Source organism: Heloderma suspectum, chromosome 6, assembly GCF_057233095.1.
Source record: "Heloderma suspectum isolate Gila_16-S chromosome 6, 16-S_ref, whole genome shotgun sequence".
NCBI classification, from domain to species: domain Eukaryota; kingdom Metazoa; phylum Chordata; class Lepidosauria; order Squamata; family Helodermatidae; genus Heloderma; species Heloderma suspectum.
This window is the reverse complement of record NC_139463.1, coordinates 96,150,407-96,171,650: the sequence shown is the minus strand read 5'-3', so window position 1 is coordinate 96,171,650 and position 21,244 is coordinate 96,150,407. Positions and strand designations below refer to the sequence as shown.

The following is a 21,244-nucleotide window of genomic DNA, read 5'->3' as shown; positions in this document are numbered from 1 at the left end:
TTCAAGGCATCTCCTGCGCTAAATGCCCTTTGTTCTGTTTTTAAGTAGATCACAGATAATGAGCTATCGAATTACCCCTGTTGTATTCGGCTTCAGTTCCCTCCATGAAAAGAGGAAAAGCGGCAAGAAGAGGAGCGAGGTCAATGAAAGATAATGGAAGACTCAGATATGGAGAGAAGGCATGGGGAAAGGGAGGGGGAAAAGGACGTGGGTGAAAAGGGGAGTCGTTGTGATCCTGCATTTAAAACGGAAGCAGAAAGCCCCGCTTTAAATGCAGGGTTTTAGGCTGGTGTAGAGATGCCCGTGTACAGTCTAGCTTTCGGTTGCCACAGTGGCCAACCACATGCCCCAATGGGAAGCCCACAAGCAGGGCATGAGCACAATAGCACCCTTGCTCGTGTTCACCAGTGAACTGGGATAAAATAGAATAAATGAGCTGGCATTTGCAGGCATGCTGCCTCCAACACTAGAAGTCGTATACAGCCTCCATGACTAGTAGCCGCTGGTAGCCTGTGCCATTTCAGACTGCAGATGGGGGTGCATTTTTTTTAATACTTCAGCCTCTATGTGTGTGTGCAATAGACAGATATAAATGGAAAACTAACCTATCGCAGAGAAAGGTGAAGCTGAAGCGTAGTCCTTTTCCCTTGTACTGGTTTTCTAGTTCGAAAAAAATATGGGTAGTGTTAAAAAAAGAAAAGCTATCGTTCCTCATCTGCATTCTGAAGTGGTGAAGTCCATTCTACCACTTCAGGGCTCAACCACCTCATTCTGCTGCATGCAGTGGAGGCTGGTGGCTCCAATGTCAGTGGGGCAGTGAATCTGCTCCGGATTTCAGTCAGAACCAGTCAAGATAGCTGCTTTAGAGTTCTGACTGGTTCTGACTGAAACCCGGAGCGGATGAAACGCTCCGTTGACATCGGAGCCACCAGCCTCCACTGGTTGCCTGTGTACATCTTCATTGTACCCTTTGTCATGAGCTTCACAGAGGCAAGCTAAACATTAGCATTAGCTATTGCATTAATGATTTTTAAAGTGTAAGTTGGAGACATCCCCCCCCCACTTAATCTGGATCAAGACCCTAGCAGGGAAGGTAGAGGGCTTTAACCCTTTGCTGCCTGCTGCGGTCCGGATCTAGATCTCCCCACCCCCACCCTTGCCCCCATGCCCGCTATCTGTATGAAGAAGAAAACTCCCATTGCTACTAGTGGGAGCTTTATTCCTGATGCAAATAGGAGGTGTGAGCCTCCGGTTCCTGATCAGGGCCGCAGCAGGGGACAAAGGGTTAAAATTGCCCTATACACCACACCAAGGTCCAGAATCTGGATTGGGCCCATCTATGCATGCAATTTACACCTTAAAATAAAACACCCATTCATGCAAATGGTATAATGTCTAGTTTGGCCCATAATCCCATACAGTTCCCAATTCTTGCTTTCCAGGACATGATCTGTCTAGGCTTTTAGGAATGTTGGAGGGGAGTTCGCTTTGAAAACGAAAAGGAAAACAAAAAAGTCACCGCCCTTTGGCAGGAAAACCCTCGAGGGGAGTTTGCTTCCCAACCCCCTCTACAGACCCTTTCTTCCCTTGCCAAGATGTGTGTCCAGAGCGGCCTCTTCCAGCTCTCCCTCTGGGGAACAGACCTGGCCCTCCTCATCCCTGGCTGCCTGTGCCCTGCCTTCCCCATCTGAACGCCTCAACCCCAGGCCCTTTCTCACACCATTTGATAGATATGGTTATTATTACACCGTGTTTCAATGTGTGATGTGTCTTTTCACTGACTTCCCCATCATGCGACGCCCCTGGAAGGTAGGCCACTATTCTTCCTATTTTTACAAATGAAGCGTGTGTGTGTGTGTGTGTGTGTGTGTGTCTGTGATGGCCAAGGCTGCACAAGGAGTCTGTAGGATCTTAAGTCGACTCCAAAATGTCTACAAACCCCCGGGGGCTGAATTCCATTTCAGAGAAGTCCTTGGAGGCACATTCCAGTGGAGTGTGGGGCCAAAAGTAAAAGAGGTTAGGGCCAAATTACCAAAAATATCCCAAATATCAGCATATTTTAGTATGAAGGATGAATTACAGGTCAGAATTAAGATTGCTGGGAGAATTATCAACAACCTCCGATATGCAGATGATACCACCCTAATGGCAGAAAGCGAAGAGAATCTCAAGAGCCTCTTGTTGAGGGTGAAAGAGGAGAGTGCAAAAGCTGGTTTGAAACTCAACATTAAAAAAACTAAGATCATGGCATCTGGCCCCATCACTCCTTGGCATATAGAAGGGGAAGAAATGGAAGCAGTGACAGATTTTATTTTCTTGGGCTCCAAGATCACCACAGACGGTGACTGTAGCCATGAAATTAAAAGACGCTTGCTCCTTGGGAGGAAAGCTATGGCACACCTAGACAGCATAGTAAGAAGCAGAGACATCACCTCGCTGACAAAGGTCCATATAATCAAAGCTATGATTTTCCGAGTAGTAATGTATGGCTGTGAGAGCTGGACTATAAGGAAGGCTGAGCGCCGAAGAATTGATGCTTTCGAACTGTGGTGCTGGAGAAGACTCTTACGAGTGCCCTGGACTGCAAGGAGGTCAAATCAATCCATCCTAAAGGAAATCAACCCTGAGTGCTCTTTGGAAGGACAGATACTGAAACTGAAGCTCAAATATTTTGGCCACCTAATGCGAAGAGAAAAGTCACTGGAAAAGACCCTGATGCTGGGAAAGACTGAAGGCAAAAGGAGAAGGGGACGGCAGAGGATGAGATGGCTAGATAGCATCACCGGTGCAATGAATATGAACTTGAGCATGCTCCGGGAGAGAGTGGAGGGCAGGAAGGCCTGGTGTGCTATGGTCCATGGGGTCATGAAGACTCGGACATGACTTAACGACTGAACAACAACAGGAGAGGCATTCCAACCTTTTAGAATGGGGGAAAAAGATATGCAATATCCTGGACATCACCAACAATCGGCAGTCGGAGGAAGGGTGTGTGACCATCTGGGGAACCCTGAAGCCCAGAGTGGGATCCCAGACAGGCCGGATTTGGCCCACAGGCCTGAGTTTCAACACCCCTATACTAAAACCTGCCTTTGGTGGTGGTAACTGAAGCTCACTTCCTGGTTGGGGGAGAGGTCATTCCGTTGCTCATTTGCAGATATTCACTGCTTTATATGTACACATTTTGTCACTGTGCATCACGGAGCAAGAATCGCTGCTGCGCACGTGGGCAAAATTTCTCGCACTCAGGTGGCGGGGCAGATAGCGTGCTGGACTTAGACTGGAGAGAGCCAGCTTCAGTGCCTGCCTTGTCTACGACAGAACTGACTGGGTGACCCGGCACCAGTCACTGTTCCTCATCTTAACCTACCTGATGGGGTTGTTGTGATGATTCAAGGGCTGGGGGAGAGGACTACGTAGGCCACCGTGAGCTCCTTGGAAGGATGCATTTGTAAAAGGCATAGGCTGAAGTGGAACAGGTTGGCCCCTTTTCAAAGCAGTATAGCTTTCATAACATTTAGTATTTACACAGGCCATGGTGTAGTGGAGTCAGGGCCCACAGGGTCGAAGCACTAGGATTTTGATTAGCAGGCACCATGATGTCATCCGCCACCCCCCTCAGGCTTCCCTGTTGACTCTGAGCTTAGCTGCAATCCTCACAGTAGCTGAGGGGAAATGAACTTTCCCAGCAAAGATACATTGTTCTCAGCTGTAATGCAAAGTATTTTGGGGCAGTTGGGCTTCAATGGGCAATTAAGACCCATGAGCTTTACAAAAGAGCTGCTCCTGATGGAGATAAAACCTGCTAGAACTGGTTTGTTGTTATTTTAGGACTCTCTCTGGGGACATGGGTATGGGGTGCATTATGATGAGTGCTTGCACTTCAAAATGTTCTGCTACGCCACTGTATACAAGTGTGTGGAGGGTGGGGAGGGAGAGATAGAAATGTACAACAACTCTGTAAGGTAGTCCTGCATTATTCATTCCTTCATTTATTATATTTCTATACCACCCCATAGCCGAAGCTCTCTGGGCAGTTCACAAAAAAATAAATTAATTAAAAATACATTATACAAAGTGCAAAACCATTTACATAAAATGTATAAATAGATAGCACACAGATAACATATATCTAAAAACAAGTTTTAAACAATCAACCAAAGACAATTCAGGACCTGATTAAAAATTCATTATATGCTGCCAAATGCCTGAGGGCAGTTTTAACCTGGTACAGAAAAGATCACAATGTTGGCACCAGGTGGGCCTTGCTGGAGAGATCATTCCACAATTGGGGGGCCACCACCGAGAAGGCCCTCTCCCTTGTTGCCATCCTCCAAGCCTGTTATTATTCCCTGTTATGTGTATCCCACTTCTGTGAATGGCGAAATGTCTCAGGGGTGCAGCACTTACCCAGGGTAGGTCTGCAGTGCTTACCCAGATTTGGCTTCCTTAGCAAGGAGGTCACCAGAGGCTTATTATTGGTATTCTGAAATATTTGTATATATTTACACATACATAGGTGGGACATAGGTGGAAAACACAGTTGAAATACTCGAACAGGCCATAGCTCAGTGGTAGTGCACCTGCTTTGCATGCAGAAGGTCCGAGGTCCAATCCCCATCACCTCCAGGTAGGTCCAGAAGCATTCCTGTCTGAAACCCTGGAGAGCCGCTGCCAGTCAGTGCCAACAATACTGGGCTAGATGGGCCAATGGTCTGACTTGGTATAAGGGCAGCTTCCTATGTTCTTATATTCCTAATATGTCTCCTTCTGCTGCATTAGATCTCTTGCGAGACAGCCAGTAGCACTCCAAAACGCTGTTCAACAGAGTCCAAAAACTGGCTCTCTGTGTCTTTCTCAGTCTGCCTGAAACTGCATTTTGACTTCACAATCTATTGATTTTGTGGGTTTTTTTAAGCAGAGATACCTTGCCACCTCAGCTGAGGAATGGCAGAGAGTGGTGTGGTGAGAAAGGCATTCTCTATTGCCAAAATGGCTCTAATGTTGCGTCTCCAACTGCATCCTAGTCATTGTGGGCCATTTACCTGTAATTTGCCTAACACGGGAGAGATTTGCCAGAGCCCTGACGGTGATCTGCAGTGGTCCTACTGGTTCCATTAATCTAGAGGTGCAGAACTGGGGGGGGGGATCCAGCCCTCCTGGGCTCCCAATTAGAACAACCAGGGTTCCCCAAATAGCCACACCCTCTTCCCCTTTCCCCCAATCACTGATCGTTTCCTGGTTTCCTGGGCACCACATTTTAAGAAGGACATTGACAAACTGCAGCATGTCCAGAGAAGACAAACCAGGAAGGTGAAGGGAGAACTGGAAACCAAATCCTGTGAGGAAAGGTTGAAGGAACTAGTTACGTTTAGCATGGAGATGAGAAGGTTAAAGGGAGACATGAAAGCTGCCTTCAAATATGTGAAGGGCTGTGATGCAGAAGGTGGAACAGACTTGTCCTGTGTTGCTCCAGAGGGAGTACTAGGAGCAACAGGGGGAAATGGCAGGGAAGCAGATTTTGCTTAAACATTAAGAGAAACTTCCTAACAGTAATTGCTATTCACCAGTGGGACAGACTGCCTCAGGAGGGAGTGGGTTCTCATTCGCTGGAGGCACTTAAGTAGAGATTGAACAGCTATCTGTCAAGGATTTGGTAGATGCATCTTGCACTGAGGACTAGATGACCTCATAGAATCATAGAATCATAGAATAGTAGGGTTGGAAGGGGCCTACAAGGCCATCGAGTCCAACCCCCTGCTCAATGCAGGAATCCAAGTCAGAGCATCCCTGACAAATGGCTGTCCAGCTTCATTTTGAATGCCTCCAGTGCGGGAGAGCCCACCACCTCCCTAGGTAATCAGTTCCATTATTGTATTGCTCTAACAGCCAGGAAGTTTTTCCTGATGTTCACCTGGAATCTGGCTTCCTGTAACTCGAGCCCATTATTCCATGTCCTGCGCTCTCGGATGATCGAGAAGACATCCTGGCCTTCCTCTCTGTGACAACCTTTCAAGTACTTGAAGAACGCTATCATATCTTCCCTCAGTCTTCTCTTCTGAAGGCTAAGCATGCCCAGTTTTTTCAGTCTCTCCTTATAAGGCTTTGTTTCCAGTCCCATTATCATCTTTGTTGCCCTCCTCTGAACCTTTTCCAGGTTGTCTGCATTCTTCTTAAAGTGTGGTGCCCAGAATTGGACACAGTATGGTTCCTTCTAATGCAATGAGTCTATGAAGATTGTTAGAAATCAGAAAAGGGCTAGTTGTAGTTAAAAGTCAATCCTGGATCTGATAAGGCTAAAGACTATGATAATCTGAAGAATGAGTAGAATCTCCAGCTACTCCCACTAGCAGAATTTTAACAAGAAACCCCCAAGAGCAGGGCTGGCCTAAGATATTTGCTTGACTGAGCAGAGCAGCAAATGGCATCTTTTCCACACACATCATGGCGTAGGGAACCCAAAGTAAGCCAAGTTATTTTGGTGCCTGAGGCAGAAACCCCCATAAGCACCTCTCACCCTCCTTGGCAGTAAAAATACAAAAAAGAGCAGGGTTAAAATAGGGACAATGGCAGGGCCAGCCCTGCCCTGCCATTAGGCAGAATGAGGTGACCACCTCTGGCAGTGGATTTGGGGTATCATAAAAGGACAGCAAACTGTTAGTTCACTACTTTGTTATTATTGTATTTCTACTGCCAGGGATGGGGAGAGGTGCTTATGGGATTTTCTGCCTCATGTACCAAAATAACTTGGCTGGCTTTGGGTACTAGGCGAGACTTGGGTGGGTAAGGAGCGCCATTTGCTGCTCTGCTTCAGGCAGCCCATTGTCTTGGGCTGGCCCTGGTGGTTTACCAGGGAGAGGCACCAAGAAGAAAAATGGGGATATTTCTGGTAAATGGGACAGTTGGAGTGTATGTATTCAATGAAAATGTACACAGGCCAGAAATAGCCTCATATTGTCATGGCTGTGTACATGGCCTTGGCTTCCTCTCATCCTCTCTTGTAATCCCCCCCCCCCCGCCCCATGGGACCAATGCCTCAGGGCCCCACTTTTAACATTCTGGCCACAAAAAACTCTTTTCTGTCTGCAGATCTCGGCTTCAAGCCAGGCTAAACTCTGTAGCGCCATGTGATGCTGTGTGTTAATATTTAGGTTGGGTACCGTCTGATCCCATGAACCTGGGAGTGGCCGATTTTATTGCTGGCCTGCAGCACCTCCTGGAACTGCACCCCGCCCCCCCCCCCGGCAATGCACAATGGCTGGCTGCCTGCTGTTTGCCTCCCCACAGCTGTTTTCACTTGGGTTGTAGTCTAGGGAGAAACTTGTGTGCGTTGTGGGGGGGGGGAGGTTTGGTGAGACATGAAAGGGTGTGAAAAATACATGTTTTTTCCCCTCCTTTTTTGATGTCTTGCCTTGATCTTTTGTTTTCATTCTTGGAAAGACAAAGCAGAACTACATGTGAAAAGAAACAAAGAAAGGAAGGGGAGGTAGGGAGAGAGACAACAAAAGAGGCCTCCACATTGGCCCTAAACCAAAAATAGATAAGGCTGCTAATAATGAAGGATCAAAACCGTCACTGTAAGAGGTGTGTGTGTGTGTGTGTGTGTGTGTATGAGAAAGAGATGGTCCTTTAAACATCTTTTGTATTTTCCCCCCCCCCCCCACACACACACACATTCCATAAGCAGCCTTTATACAGGTCAATGTTTTTCATCTTTGAAGGAAAGAACTCTGGACACTTTGTTGTCATTTTTTAAAGTACAGGAAATATAAACAACAAAGGGACTTGTGGCATCTTAAAGACTAACAAATTTATTTTGGCATAAGCTTTCGTGTACTATAGCCACTTCATCAGATGCACAGAGAAGTATCATGACCTTAGCATATGTTGGATTATGTTCTTAGAACACTGGGTTTCTAATTGATTTATTGTAGACTGAGGAAAAAATAGAATACACATATACACAAGAATATATATTTTCAACAAGCTTGTATCTGATCTTAACAAACCAAGTAGCTATGTGTTTGTAGTGCATAGTAGTGTGTGGTTTTACTGCTGATTAACTGTATTGTGTTGTTTTTATTGTTATATTTATGGTGGGTTTTATGCCGTTGTATTTTATGTTCATTGCTTTGATAGTTTTGTGGAAAGCGGTATATAAATCTGAATAAATACATAAATAATTCTTAGTATTCCACCCAAAATGTGAATATTTCTGGGATATGTTGTGATAGAAATTACAGTAATAAACTTACTGTAATTTTCATAGTAGGTCCTGGTTATATTTCATCCTGCATGAAGTCTGATCAAATGCCTAACTTTGTTCATATAATGAGTTTTCCAAACTCTTATCATTGGGTCCTCTGAACAAGGGCCTTCTTTCCCCATCCAATAGCTATTTCAGTTCTAACTGCAATTAGTGCATTCATGGTTCTCATTTTTTTATGTCCCTCCAGGACGTATGGTGTTGGCATAATACATCTGTTCACAGACCAGGTAAGGATGACCAGGTACTACCACCTGTGTGCATCTATGTGTCTACAGAACCAAGCACACAGGCTGGCAGTGTTGGTCCCAAAGTAACGTCAGCATCCTGATTCCTAAACCAATTCCCCAGTCAAATCTACCCACCCCTCAAAACAAACAAGCAAACAAACAAAAAACCTGCTGCTTTCCAGCTCACCCCTGCACACAGATTGGACAAATACGTTTCCACCTCCTCTTTCTAGGGTGGTCACTTACACATCACCAAAAAAGATGAAATGCATCACCAAAAAAGAGAACAAAAGAGGATGCCAATTTGCATAATGTTTGCATATGCTAATATATATGTATAGCTGCAAATTTTAAAATAACTATAATTTAAATAGAAGTGCAATACATCTGACCATAGTCGGGAAGACTGTGACCAGATGACCAGTGTGATACCAATTCAGTCTGCTGTTCAGGTGCCACCTGTTGATGGGCCCCCGAGTGTTTACCCATCGTATGGTTCTTTATCTTTAAACTGGATTTGGACTACACAATCCTTCAAATAGAGGATGCCTTCAAGTAGAGGGCTGTCCTCTGTAAAGTAGGACACCTGGACACCCTACAGGGCTCTTACCCTGCAGGTGGAAGTGGCTCAAGGTGTATCTTAAGGTGGCTTTTTGAGAGCCTAAGATTGCCTCCTAGCGCCAGTTGCCCCCATCAATGAAGAGGCTATATAAGGAGAGCCACTTTGCCTAAGAGTACGTCATAGAACAGCTGCTTCCCGCGGGATGCTCAAAGCTATCTGGATCCCACTCTTCAAAACGAAAACAAGGGAAATGTGACCCCTGCAGAAGCTGGAGCCTTTCCACGGGTAGAGATCCAAAGTACAGTGCTGAAGAAAGTGAGCAAACCTCTTCCGAGGGGTCTGTCTCGAGACAGACTCTGCCCAATGATGCTTGCAATACTAATGGCAAAACACCAATTTCCTGGCCCCCAATAAGCACGTTTTTGCATTTTTATGTTAATAAAAGAAGTGTAGCATTTGAACTGCTACACAACTTTCTGTTCTTCAAATACACAAACATTCAGAATTCAATCGGAGTAGCAAAGTTCTGAGATCCATTTCTTGAGATTCTTGGGACAACCAGGCAAAGGTCACTATTAGGGGCAAATGTAGGATGGCCTCTTTGCTTCCCCTCGCCCCCCGTATATGTACATATATAGAAAGAGAGGTAGATATCATATGTGTACAAGCTAGGACTATCACCAGTTAATTTTATGAGTCGGACGTCAATGAAATGATTAATTAAGACTGCAATCCTATAACCACCTGATGGGACTTATTTCTGAGTAGGCAAGTATGGGATTGTGCTATAAATCTGCATAAATTGAAGGGAGGGCATTATTCTAAAGGAAGGCGGAAGCATGTTTTCTGTTTACTGCAGGTATTATCTTACAAGAGGCATCTCCACGTCCCCACCCACCCCGCTATTAGCTGTGGACTACGGGGTGTGCCAACAAATTTGGAACACTCAGCAATGGCCACAAGACTGGAAAAGGTCAGTTTACATTCCAATTCCAAAGGGCAACTCCAAAGAGTGTTCAAACTACCGCACAATTGCGCTCATATCACATGCCAGCAAGGTGATGCTCAAAATCCTACAAGCTAGGCTTCAGCAGTATGCGAATCGAGAACTACCGGAAGTACAAGCTGGGTTTCTAAGAGGCAGAGGAACTAGAGATCAAATCGCCAACATTTGCTGCATCATGGAGAAAGCAAGAGAATTCCAGAAAAATGTCTATTTCTGCTTCATTGACTATGCTAAAGCCTTTGACTGTGTGGATCACAACAAACTGTGGCAAATTCTTAAAGTGATGGGAGTACCAGACCACCTTACCTGTCTCCTGAGAAACCTGTACAAGGGTCAAGAAGCAACAGTAAGAACCAGACATGGAACAACCGAGTGGTTCAAAATTGGGAAAGGAGTACGACAAGGCTGCATATTGTCACCCTGCTTATTTAACTTATATGCAGAGTACATCATCAGAAATGCCGGGTTGGATGAATCAGAGATCGGAATTAAGATTGCTGGGAGAATTATCAACAACCTCCGATATGCAGACGATACCACCCTAATGGCAGAAAGCGAAGAGGATCTAAAGAGCCTCTTGTTGAGGGTGAAAGAGGAGAGTGCAAAAGCTGGTTTGAAACACAACATTAAAAAAACTAAGATCATGGCATCTGGCCCTATCACTTCCTGGCATATAGAAGGGGAAGAAATGGAAGCAGTGACAGATTTTACTTTCTTGGGCTCCAAGATCACCACAGATGGTGACTGTAGCCATGAAATTAAAAGACGCTTGCTCCTTGGGAGGAAAGCTATGGCACACCTAGACAGCATAGTAAGAAGCAGAGACATCACCTTGCCGACAAAGGTCCGTATAATCAAAGCTATGGTTTTCCCAGGAGTAATGTATGGCTGTGAGAGCTGGACTATAAGGAAGGCTGAGCGCCAAAGAATTGATGCTTTCGAACTGTGGTGCTGGAGAAGACTCTTACGAGTCCCCTGGACTGCAAGGAGGTCAAATCAGTCCATCCTAAAGGAAATCAACCCTGAGTGCTCATTGGAAGGACAGATCCTGAAGCTGAAGCTCAAATATTTTGGCCACCTAATGCGAAGAGAAAAGTCACTGGAAAAGACCCTGATGCTGGGAAAGACTGAAGGCAAAAGGAGAAGGGGACGGCAGAGGATGAGATGGCTAGATAGCATCACCGATGCAATGAATATGGACTTGAGCACACTCCGGGAGAGAGCGCAGGACAGGAAGGCCTGGCGTGCTATGGTCCATGGGGTCACGAAGAGTCGGACACGACTGAACAACAACAACAGGGTGTGTGTGTGTGTGTGTGTGAGAGAGAGAGAGAGAGAGAGAGAGTGAGCTACTTTTATTATGTTTCCCCCTTCAATGCTACTATAGTATGGGGGAGGGTAGTAAGGATTTAATTCAGAGAAATAGCACGGGGGAAGTAGTAAGGCCTCGTCTCCAATCGCTGCGGCTCTGATTCAAACCTGTGCACCACGCGGCTGCATGGAAGAACACGACGTCAGAACGATCCGATCACGGGTCTCCGGTGGCCTTGAATGGAGCCAACGTGTTTGAAGAAGCTGTAACAGAATCTACCACTAGAGGGCAGGCGGGCACTGTTATTGCGTTTGTGGGAAGCTTCTGCTACGCGATGCAGCCTTTTGCTTGCGGGGAAGAATTCTGTTTTGCAAGCTGCTATGTATCACTTGTTCACTTTCTGTTTCACTGCTGCTCTGTTCCTCGCTCCGTTGGTACCAGTCCTTCCTCCTCCTCCTCCTCCTCCTCCCGCGTTTGACTTACATGCCTACTTCTTCCTCCTCGCGCTTGCAGGTTTTTTTTGTGTTTCTTTTTTACACTGGAGGCGAGAGAGTGGTGACCCAACCAGCCACGCTGGCTGCAGCGTCCACGGCCATTTTCTCTGGTCCCTGACAGGCAGGCAACCCCACCAGATTCTAATGAAGGTATGAGAGGGTTTGCCCACCATTCCGGCCAAGAGGAAAATTAAAAGACATTTTCCATTTGAAGGAAAAGGAGAAATTTCATACGTTAAGGTTACATCTTTAAGAAATCTTAGTGTGCGATCCTATGCATGTTTAGGCAGGGAAAAGTCCTACAACCCCCAGCATTCTCCAGCCAGCCTTGGGGCTGTAGGACTTTCTTCTGTCTAAACATACATAGGATCGCGCTCTTAGTCCGGTATTGTCTATCCCTGCTGGCAGTGGCTGTCCAGGGTCTCTGAGAGGAGTCTTTCTCCTGTTACCTGATATTTTCAGCTGCAGATGCCAGGGGATGAACCCAGGATATTCTACATGTGAAGCATGGACTCCACCACTGAACTCTGGTGCTTGCCATCTGCGGTATTTCTAAGTACCTGTATTGAAAATATTTACTTTTTAAAAGATCTGCCACTCAATTAATCAAAGACCCCTTTTTCAGTCAGTTAAAGTATTTCACTGATTAAAATTCTAACCGGTTAATCAATTAAACACTGTAGCCCAGGTTACCTCACTTTAAATGTTTTATATGTAAGTGCATATATTTCTGTATCAAATGTTTCAGTTCTAGCTGCAATCAATATATTCATGAATGTTAAATAGGTGCATTGTTTTTGTTTTGCAATACTCAGCAAGCCATGCAGTGAGGTATATTTTTTGAACTGTTGATAACCTACTGTAGGATGATGGTATGTTTCTAGTTTATCTTTAACAAAAAGAACAAACACCCACCTGGCCTTTTAAATAGGTGGAAGATGGGTGATTGCAGGGGAAATGAATGCAGCATACAGAAAGTAAAGCTGGAGAGCCTTCAGTAGCCTTGAGCACCGTATTCTGAGGAGAAAGGCAAGGAATAAACAGTGGCACCACCCTTGCAGGACTTTGGAGCAGACGTCAAAGGCCTCACTTGGCAAAATGAACAGGAGGGTACCCCAAATGGAGCAGGGCTGGCTTACCACATTTTGAAGAAGTGGAGTAATAAGCATTCCCATCTAAAGAGGTCAGATCCAAGCTAAGACATTATGCCCAGAGTCTAAAATGACCTCCATAAGTGCATCACCAGGTATAAATTAGCTTAATAAGTGTGGAATGAGCGGGGCGGGGGCAGCTTGTGCAGTGACCTTTGGAAAGAGAATTAGAGTGTTACAAGCATGTTCCAAGTGATGGAAAGCATGGAGCTGCATGAGGACAATCTTGCCCGCTGGACCACAAGAAGAAGAGGACATGAGCTCATCTTGGCAAACTTTTCTGGATGGGTCTGAAGTCATTCCATGTTTTCTGCAACTGCAGTCGGTGGTTGCTAATCGACTGCTAGAACTATCCATTCCACCCCCAACCCCAAACTCTCCTTTCCTGATTGCTTGCCTTTCCTTGATTTCTGGCTCCAGTTCCATCCATCAGACTTCTTCTCCCCACTCCATTCCCCAAATCCATGGGCCAAAGCATATAGGGGGCAGGTGAGGAAGGTTTGAGAGGGTTGGCTCTCAAACTAAATATTACATTTCTGTCTAGCAACATCAGTGTGAAAGAAAGGAAAGAACCGCTGGAAAGGAAAGAAAGGAAATTTGTTTCCCTGGCCTTGATCTTTCATGCCCTTCACACAACCTGGGGCCTGTAAATCTCAGAGAGTGCCTTTCCCTGTAGGCCCCCCCCCTCCTGTGTTCAGATCTGGTCTGTTAAGAGGAGAGACAACCCGCTCCCCACACTGCACAAAGAACATTAAAACAGGGCCTTTTCTACAATTGCCCCAAGGCTACGGAATAGTTTCCTGGAACAGGGAGGTAACCATTACCTCTCCCCTTTCACTTTTCAGAAGCAAATGAAAGGCTTCAGTTAAAAGGGCAAATGGTTTGAGGCAGATTTCTGTCATTTAATGTTACCTGGTTCATTTGGGAATTCTGGATGGTTCCAGATTTAGTCATACTTAGCATTCAAATCAATGGGTCATAATTAACTCAAGTCCCATTAAAAACAACAAAGAGTCTTGTAGCACCTTAAAGCAGCCTTCCCCAACTTGCCACCCTCCAGATATTTTGGACTTCAATCCCTATCAGCCCCAGCAAGCATGGCCAATGGTCAGGAATGCTGGGAGTTGTAGTCTAAAACATGCAGAGGGCACTAGGTCGGGGGAGGGTACCTTAAAGACAAACAGATTTATCTGTGGAGGGGGAGCAGGAGTGAGGGGGAGATGTAAACTGTGTACAGACAATGATGATAAACAACAGTTGTTGTTGTTCAGTCGTGTCCGACTCTTCGTGACCCCATGGACCATAGCATGCCAGGCCTTTGCAATGTCTTCCTGCGGAAGTGTGAAGGAGCAAATGACAGCTGCTAGAAGAGAAGGCAGGATGAAATTGACAAAGACATGGACAGGGAGTGGAAGGAAGCCTGCTGCAATGTTTGTTACAAAAACATCGGTAACAAGGTCATTGATATTTGGTTTCAAGCATATTCCACCAGATTTCCCTCCTCTGTTTCAATGACCTTGTCAATTTCACCTTGTCTTCTCTTCTAGCAGCTGTCATTCACTCCTGCGCACTTCTGCAGGAATGAAAAAAATATGCAGATATATTTGGGACACTCTCTAGTGTCCGTTCTTCATAATTCTTAGAGAAAAAAATAATCCTAAGGCTGAGAAGGGATGAGGGAGGATGGCAGCTGAAGCAACTCCAGAAGTAATGGCTTCAAAAAGGTGTTGTGATGGGGGTGGGGGGAGAGGCAATATATCCCCTTTGCCAACTTCATTGGGTTTTGGGGAAGTGTCAAAAGGGGGGAAGGACACTGACAATTGTCAGTTCAAGGTGTAATAGTGAGAGGATGACATTACCAAGGGGGAGTTACTGACCCCCGCCTTTGGTGGTCCTTTTCAGAGCCTTTACTTTGCTCGCATATTTTTCTTTTTTGAGTGCCCCTGATTTGTGCAAAATGGGTTTGTACTTTCTCTTAGTATTATTTTTTTCCTGGTCCTTCACAAGTGTGCACAGGTTAGTTTATGTGAAGTCTCGCCTTGTCAATTTCTTAGTATGTTATCTACTCCACTTTGGCACTCCCTTTGACAGCTGTAACATACAAGGAAATTGACAAGGTGAGACTACGCATCGCAGACAGGAGAATCTGAGCTCTTGCGCACTTGCGAAGGACCAGGAATATATATATATATACACACACACACACACACACACATATATATACACATACATACATACAATTATGAACCGATTTGCATACTTTTAGAGCACTGAAAAACTAAGTAATCCAAAAAGGGTAGTGACTGGAGCAGGAAGGGGGGCCGGGAAGGTTTCCCACCATAGGGATGAGGATATGAGAGGAGTCACCATGCAAAGGCCCCCAGGATATGTGCAGGGAGTGGGCTGGAGGACTGTGAGAGAAACAAGCCACAGCAAGCCATTGAGTGGGGAATCATCTGTTGGGGAGCAACATGGGTTGGCGAGCTAACAACCAACCCATGGTGGCTTCTCCTCAGAATGGCTTATTGTGATGTGTGAACCCAGCCTAGTGTCATGGGAAGTTGAAGTATTCCTCCACTGGTTTCTGAACATTGCCATTCCTTATCTGAGAAATCAACTCCCATTGATTTCAGTAGGTCTATTTTAAGTATGACTAAATCTCAAACCAACCCTCAGTTACCAGTTTTCAATTATTTGGCCTTTAAAACAAAACAAAGTTTATAAGGAGTCTTGATTATCTGGAGAGGCAACACATAAATGGAAGGAAGAAAGATTAGGGTGGAAAGAAAGAGAAGACAGGAACATTTAGCCACAAATATTTTCATCATAAATAAAGGGAGAAGGATTATTACCTTTTCAATAGTTTCTAAACATCATCTGGATTCTCCATAAAAACTACGTGGATAGATTATGTTAATTCTGGAGAAACAGCTAGTATGGAAGCAAGCCAAAAGACTTGCCCATGATAGGCTGCATCCTTCTCTCTCTCTCTCTCTGACTGGGTTCACACAACATGCTAACCCATAAATAGTTGAGTGTGGGTAGTTGATGAACTGTGAGTTGTTTGTTGAACCATGGGTTAGCATGTTGTCTGAACCCAGGACATTTTCCACAGGGTGGTTTATTAACCATGCAGTGTAGCTTATTTTTCCCAAAGAAGCCACCTTGAGTACCCATGGTTTGTTGTTGAGTTGTTCAATGTGGTTAACAAGCCACCCTGCAGAAAATGTCCTGGGTTCAGACAACATGCTAACCCAAGTGCAACAAACAATCCATGGTTCAACAACAACCTACACTCAACCACTGAGTGTGGGTTGGCATGTGTGTGAACAGCCCCTCTGTTTCTTCCTGTTTAGTCTGGCCCAGGTTTTCCAGTTCTGCTGCTGTTGCCCCTAAAAACTCCCAGGTTGCAAAATCTGCCTAGCCTTTCTTACCAATTAGCTCTCTTTTGAGTGAACGTTACTGCCTCCATTTTGACACTCAGCCAAAAAGCCAGGGCTGTTCATCCCCAGCTTCAGCAAAGATGAGAGAAAGGCACAGGAATGGGGTTGAGAGGAAAGACTAGATCAAGCAGTTCAGTTCCTAATAGGCTTCCTAAAATGCTTGCCCCAAAGGCAAAGGGGAGGGTAAAAACTGAGCAAAACATGAATGTGCTGGACAGTAACAGTGATATCTGGTAAGTTACTTGGTCAACTACCTGCAATGCACTCCTGTTGCTGCGCTCCAGCCTTGACAGTCATTGGCATGTAAGGTCATCTTTTGTTAAAAGAACAGAGAGAGTAAGAAGGACCTAGTAGGACTTTTGTCTCCAGCAAGTACAGCCATCACCCCTAAGCACCTTTTTTGTTATACGGGATGAAAAACCAGCTCAGTCTTTATCCCATAGCAAGTAGCACCATTTCCAGAGCCTATGAGTGTTGTCTGGCTCATCAGAGCATTGTGATGTCACAGCCTTTCTCTGAACAGTATAAGAACCCTTACTTTTGGGCAGCCAGAGGACCCCCCCTGCCCCCACATCCTCCTCCTCCCAGAGGCATGGGGCCATGCTGCTAAAATTGCTAGGTGCCTTGCCCCTCCAGGGGTAAGGTGCCACACTGCTGCTGACGTCACTAAAGAGTCTCTCCTCCCAGAGGAAAGGCTCCATGCTGAAATCACTGAAGGACATGCCTCCTTCCTGCTGAAATCACTAGGCTCCTTGCTTGCCAGAGCAAGGTGCCATCGCTGGGTGCCTTGCTTCCCACAGTCGAGGCTCCCTGCTTTTCTTCCTCTTCAGCTGAGCCCAGGAATTGCAACGCACACTAGCTCCTGTCTGCGGGAAAGGGCTTCAGCCCAAGGAAAGGTATATTGCTCTTGGAGGCTCTTAATACAAATTGTAGTCTCCACCCCCTCTTTTCCGTGTGTGTGTGTGTGTGTGTGTGTGTGTGTGTGTGTATATGCTTCAAGCCTTGGGAAGACTCCTTCCTAAAGTCTTGAACTACTCTTAGGCCTGGAGCTCAGCTCCACCAAGCATGCAGCTAATTTCCCCAAACCATAACTTGGTGAAGGCTGGAGGATCCCCAATTGGACTAAGTCTTTAACAAATCCATGTGCTCCACTAATTCCCGCCAAACCAGCTTGTGCATTTGAATATCTGTAATCGTCTATAAACATGCCATTGTGGTGTTATCTTCTTAAATGGTGTCCGAGTGTGACTCTTTGGGTGAGAATCACCTTCTTAGCCATAAATGCTCTATTTGCCCATGTCTAAAGGCATTATGAACTTGAGCATGCTCCGGGAGAGAGTGGAGGACAGGAAAGCCTGGCGTGCTATGGTCCATGGGGTCATGAAGAATCGGACACGACTGAACGACAGAACAACAACAAAAAGGCATTGAACCTTATAAGCAGGTGTGTAGGTCTCATTGGAATGTGTGAGAGTTTGTACATGTATCTAACTAGAGCACATCATGTAATGCCCTGTCTTCTCCAACCTGGCGCCCTCCAGCTGTGTTGGAAGACAACCTCCAGCATGCTGGGAGTTGTAGTCTGACAGAGCTGGAGGGCATCAGGTTGGGGAAGGTGGGTTTATCCCTTCCTAGTAGCAACCGGCCTTTCCTAGTGGGGACCCCTCTAGTGCAATCAACACATGGCTTGATAGTCTGCCCTCTTTCAGATCAGTGTGAGAGCCCCCCCCACACACACCCTTTGTTCCCTCCCAATTATGCAGAAATCCTCCCATTTCTCTCCTCTGGAACTCCCACCCACCAGGTGGATTTGTTGCATTGTGTGTGTGTGAATCTAAAAGGGGTTGGGGTGGAGATGGGCAATCTGGGCCCACTTGGACTGTGCCTCCTAAACTGTTTGTGCCTCAGCCTAGGAACATCCGAAATAATACGAACAAAGGAATGGTCCTCCGAGCATCCCCAGAGTGCTGTGCTTGACCACTGTGAAATGGCGCCAGCCCATACACGTTTGGGAATATTGGCAAGGGAAGCGTCTTCCAAGTGGCCTTGAGTCTCAGCACCGTGGTCTTTTAAAATTACCTTCATAGCACCTCTGAGATGTGTAGAGTTCATTTAAATTGCTGCTGCTGTCTTGTTTTTAAAGTGGTGATGATGTTTAACTATTTCAATGGATTGCACTGGTTGGAATCAGGGCTTGTTTTATGTTGCTGTTTCAGTTCAAAATTATAAGGATTGGTTTGGTTTTAAAATAATTTATTGTACTGATTGTAGGCCACTTTGTTTTGGAAGGCAGCATAAATGTCCTTAAATAAGTACAGTTCCTTCACTAGTGATTGAATATAATCACAGCCAGCCCCCACACCAGCCTTTTCTAACCGGGTGCCCTCCAGTTGTGTTGGATTATAATCCCATCATCCCAACAGGCATGGCTGGGTGGGAGTGATGGGAGTTGTAGCCAAACACATCTGGAGGGTGCAAAGTTGAGGAAGGTTGCCCCACGCATTGGGATTGGTGGAGGGAGAGATTCCAGGTGTTGTTGTTGTTCAGTCGTTCAGTCGTGTCCGACTCTTCGTGACCCCATGGACCATAGCACGCCAGGCCTTCCTGTCCTGCGCTCTCTCCCGGAGCGTGCTCAAGTTCATATTCATTGCATCCGTGATGCTATCTAGCCATCTCATCCTCTGCTGTCCCCTTCTCCTTTTGCCTTCAGTCTTTCCCAGCATCAGGGTCTTTTCCAGGGAGTTTTCTCTTCGCATTAGGTGGCCAAAATATTGGAGCTTCAGCTTCATTATCTGTCCTTCCAATGAGCACTCAGGGTTGATTTCCTTTAGGATGGACTGATTTGACCTCCTTGCAGTCCAGGGGACTCGTAAGAGTCTTCTCCAGCACCACAGTTCAAAAGCATCAATTCTTCGGCGCTCAGCCTTCCTTATAGTCCAGCTCTCACAGCCATACATTACTACTGGGAAAACCATAGCTTTGATTAGACGGACCTTTGTCGGCAAGGTGATGTCTCTGCTCCAGGTGACTGGCTGTGATTTCCAGGTAGGGTTGAGCTCCCGCACCTCTCACTTTAGAAAATGAACCCTGATCAAAAAGTAGAATGTATGACTGTCAGGAGCCAGGCTATACAAGCTGGAGGTAGGGTTTTTATTAATTACATTTTAATTCCACCTTTTTCCAAGGAGCTCAGCATAGATTATGTGGTTCCCTTTCTCTCATTTTATCTGCAGAACAATCCTGTGAGGTAGGCTGGCAACTGGCCTGAGGTTATTCAGTGAACTTGATGGTTGAATGGTGACTTGAATGCACATCTTCCCAGTCCTAGTGTGTCACTAACCACTACACTGCATTTGCTCTCTAGAGAAGCTGAAGAGGAAGAGAATTGTACAGCCCTTCTCAGAATGTTGTTCTTCTGGCCTGTTGTCACAACAGGAGGATGCAAAGCTGGAGAAAGTCTCTGGCTGCTTCCAGATGAGACTTCTATTGCAGCATTGCCCTGTTTCATTCCCGGAATTTTATGGGAAATCTAGAGGACGACATCTTCCACTCGTAACCCTCCCGTGTTACACACTGCTCCTGTGTTTTTTCCCACAGAATAGCTACACAATGCCTTCTCTTTGGCAGCGCTAGGAGCCCTCTCTCTGGAAGCACCCTCTATGTGGGGGAAAAATTGTTCTTGTTTCTACTGTCCTTCAAATAAGATGCATTACTAAAATTAAAAAGTGCCCATCAGACAGGGCAGCCCAAGGCATTTTGCCCTACGCAAACGACACGAAGGTGCACACACACCCCTAGTCTTCCACTCCACCAGAGGGCAGCAGGCTAGCTTAGGGGGTGCAGAGCAGGGCATGTGATACACACAATTCTGACCTCTAACACTTTGCTGCCACTCTGTGCCCCCCCGCCCCCAGTCTACCTACTCTGCCTAGTCACCTGTGTCGTCAGAGGGACTGACTTTCTGGATTGTTGACAGCAGAAAGAAGCAGGCATATTTTATCTTCACTGGGTTTTTTAATCGAATTTAATAACCTACCTGAAATGTGCAAGGGCATGTGTGCATCATAACAAGGCAATGCCATACATGGATGGTGTTTCTTGGTGGCAGCAAACTTGTAAGAACAGGAAATAGTTAAGAGCTTTTTGCACTGATCTCTCCCTTGAGACCTGTCAGAAAGCACTAGGTTATGCTCTCAGCCCCATCCCTGGTTCCACCCAGTTTTCCAGAATGCTTTGTTTTAAAAACTGCTGGCAGTCCTCTTCTGGATACCATGTATTGCCCCGAACTGGTACTAGAACATGAAGATGTGGAAGTTTTGTGGCTTACTGCATGAATTCCTTTTAGTCATGTGTGACTGGTAAATTTGGTTAGTTCGGCCAGCTTAGAAGTTGGTGTTCTAGGCTATTTTCCTGGAATGCTATTTATTGCCTGGAACAGGTACCGTTCTGTAGATTCTGTCAAGGTTTGGGGCTTATTGCATCAGTCCCATCTAGTCATGTGTGTAGTGAATTTGGTTGGTTTGACTAACTCAGAGGTTCCTTCTGTTCTCTTCTGCATGGCTTTTGAAAGTATGAAAGGATTAATAGAAGTATAATATTGCACAGGTTTAAGTTCTTCAGTATTCTTCTCATGTGTGTCTAACACATCCAACTGTTTTTGGCATCAGCTTCATTTATAAAGGGGCCATTTCGACCCATTCCATTCCAGCTGTTACACTTTTCCAACGGTGGGTAATAATATTGTAGAGCTATTATATTTTAACCAAAAGAATAAATACCT

The 21,244-nt window shown here is 45.7% G+C and overlaps 1 long non-coding RNA gene across 2 annotated transcripts in view; it reads right to left on the bottom strand.

Moving 5' to 3' along the window:
* Nucleotides 1–21,244, bottom strand: part of LOC146341935 (uncharacterized) — a 34,994-nt gene that overhangs the window by 9,507 nt on the left and 4,243 nt on the right. Inside the window, exon 3 of one of the 2 annotated variants that reach the window (XR_014783881.1) lies at nt 18,710–19,551. The exons of the other annotated variant lie outside the window; for it this stretch is intronic. This is a non-coding gene — a long non-coding RNA (uncharacterized LOC146341935). Of the gene's footprint in view, nt 1–18,709; nt 19,552–21,244 lie in introns of those variants that run through there. 2 annotated transcript variants of the gene reach the window in all.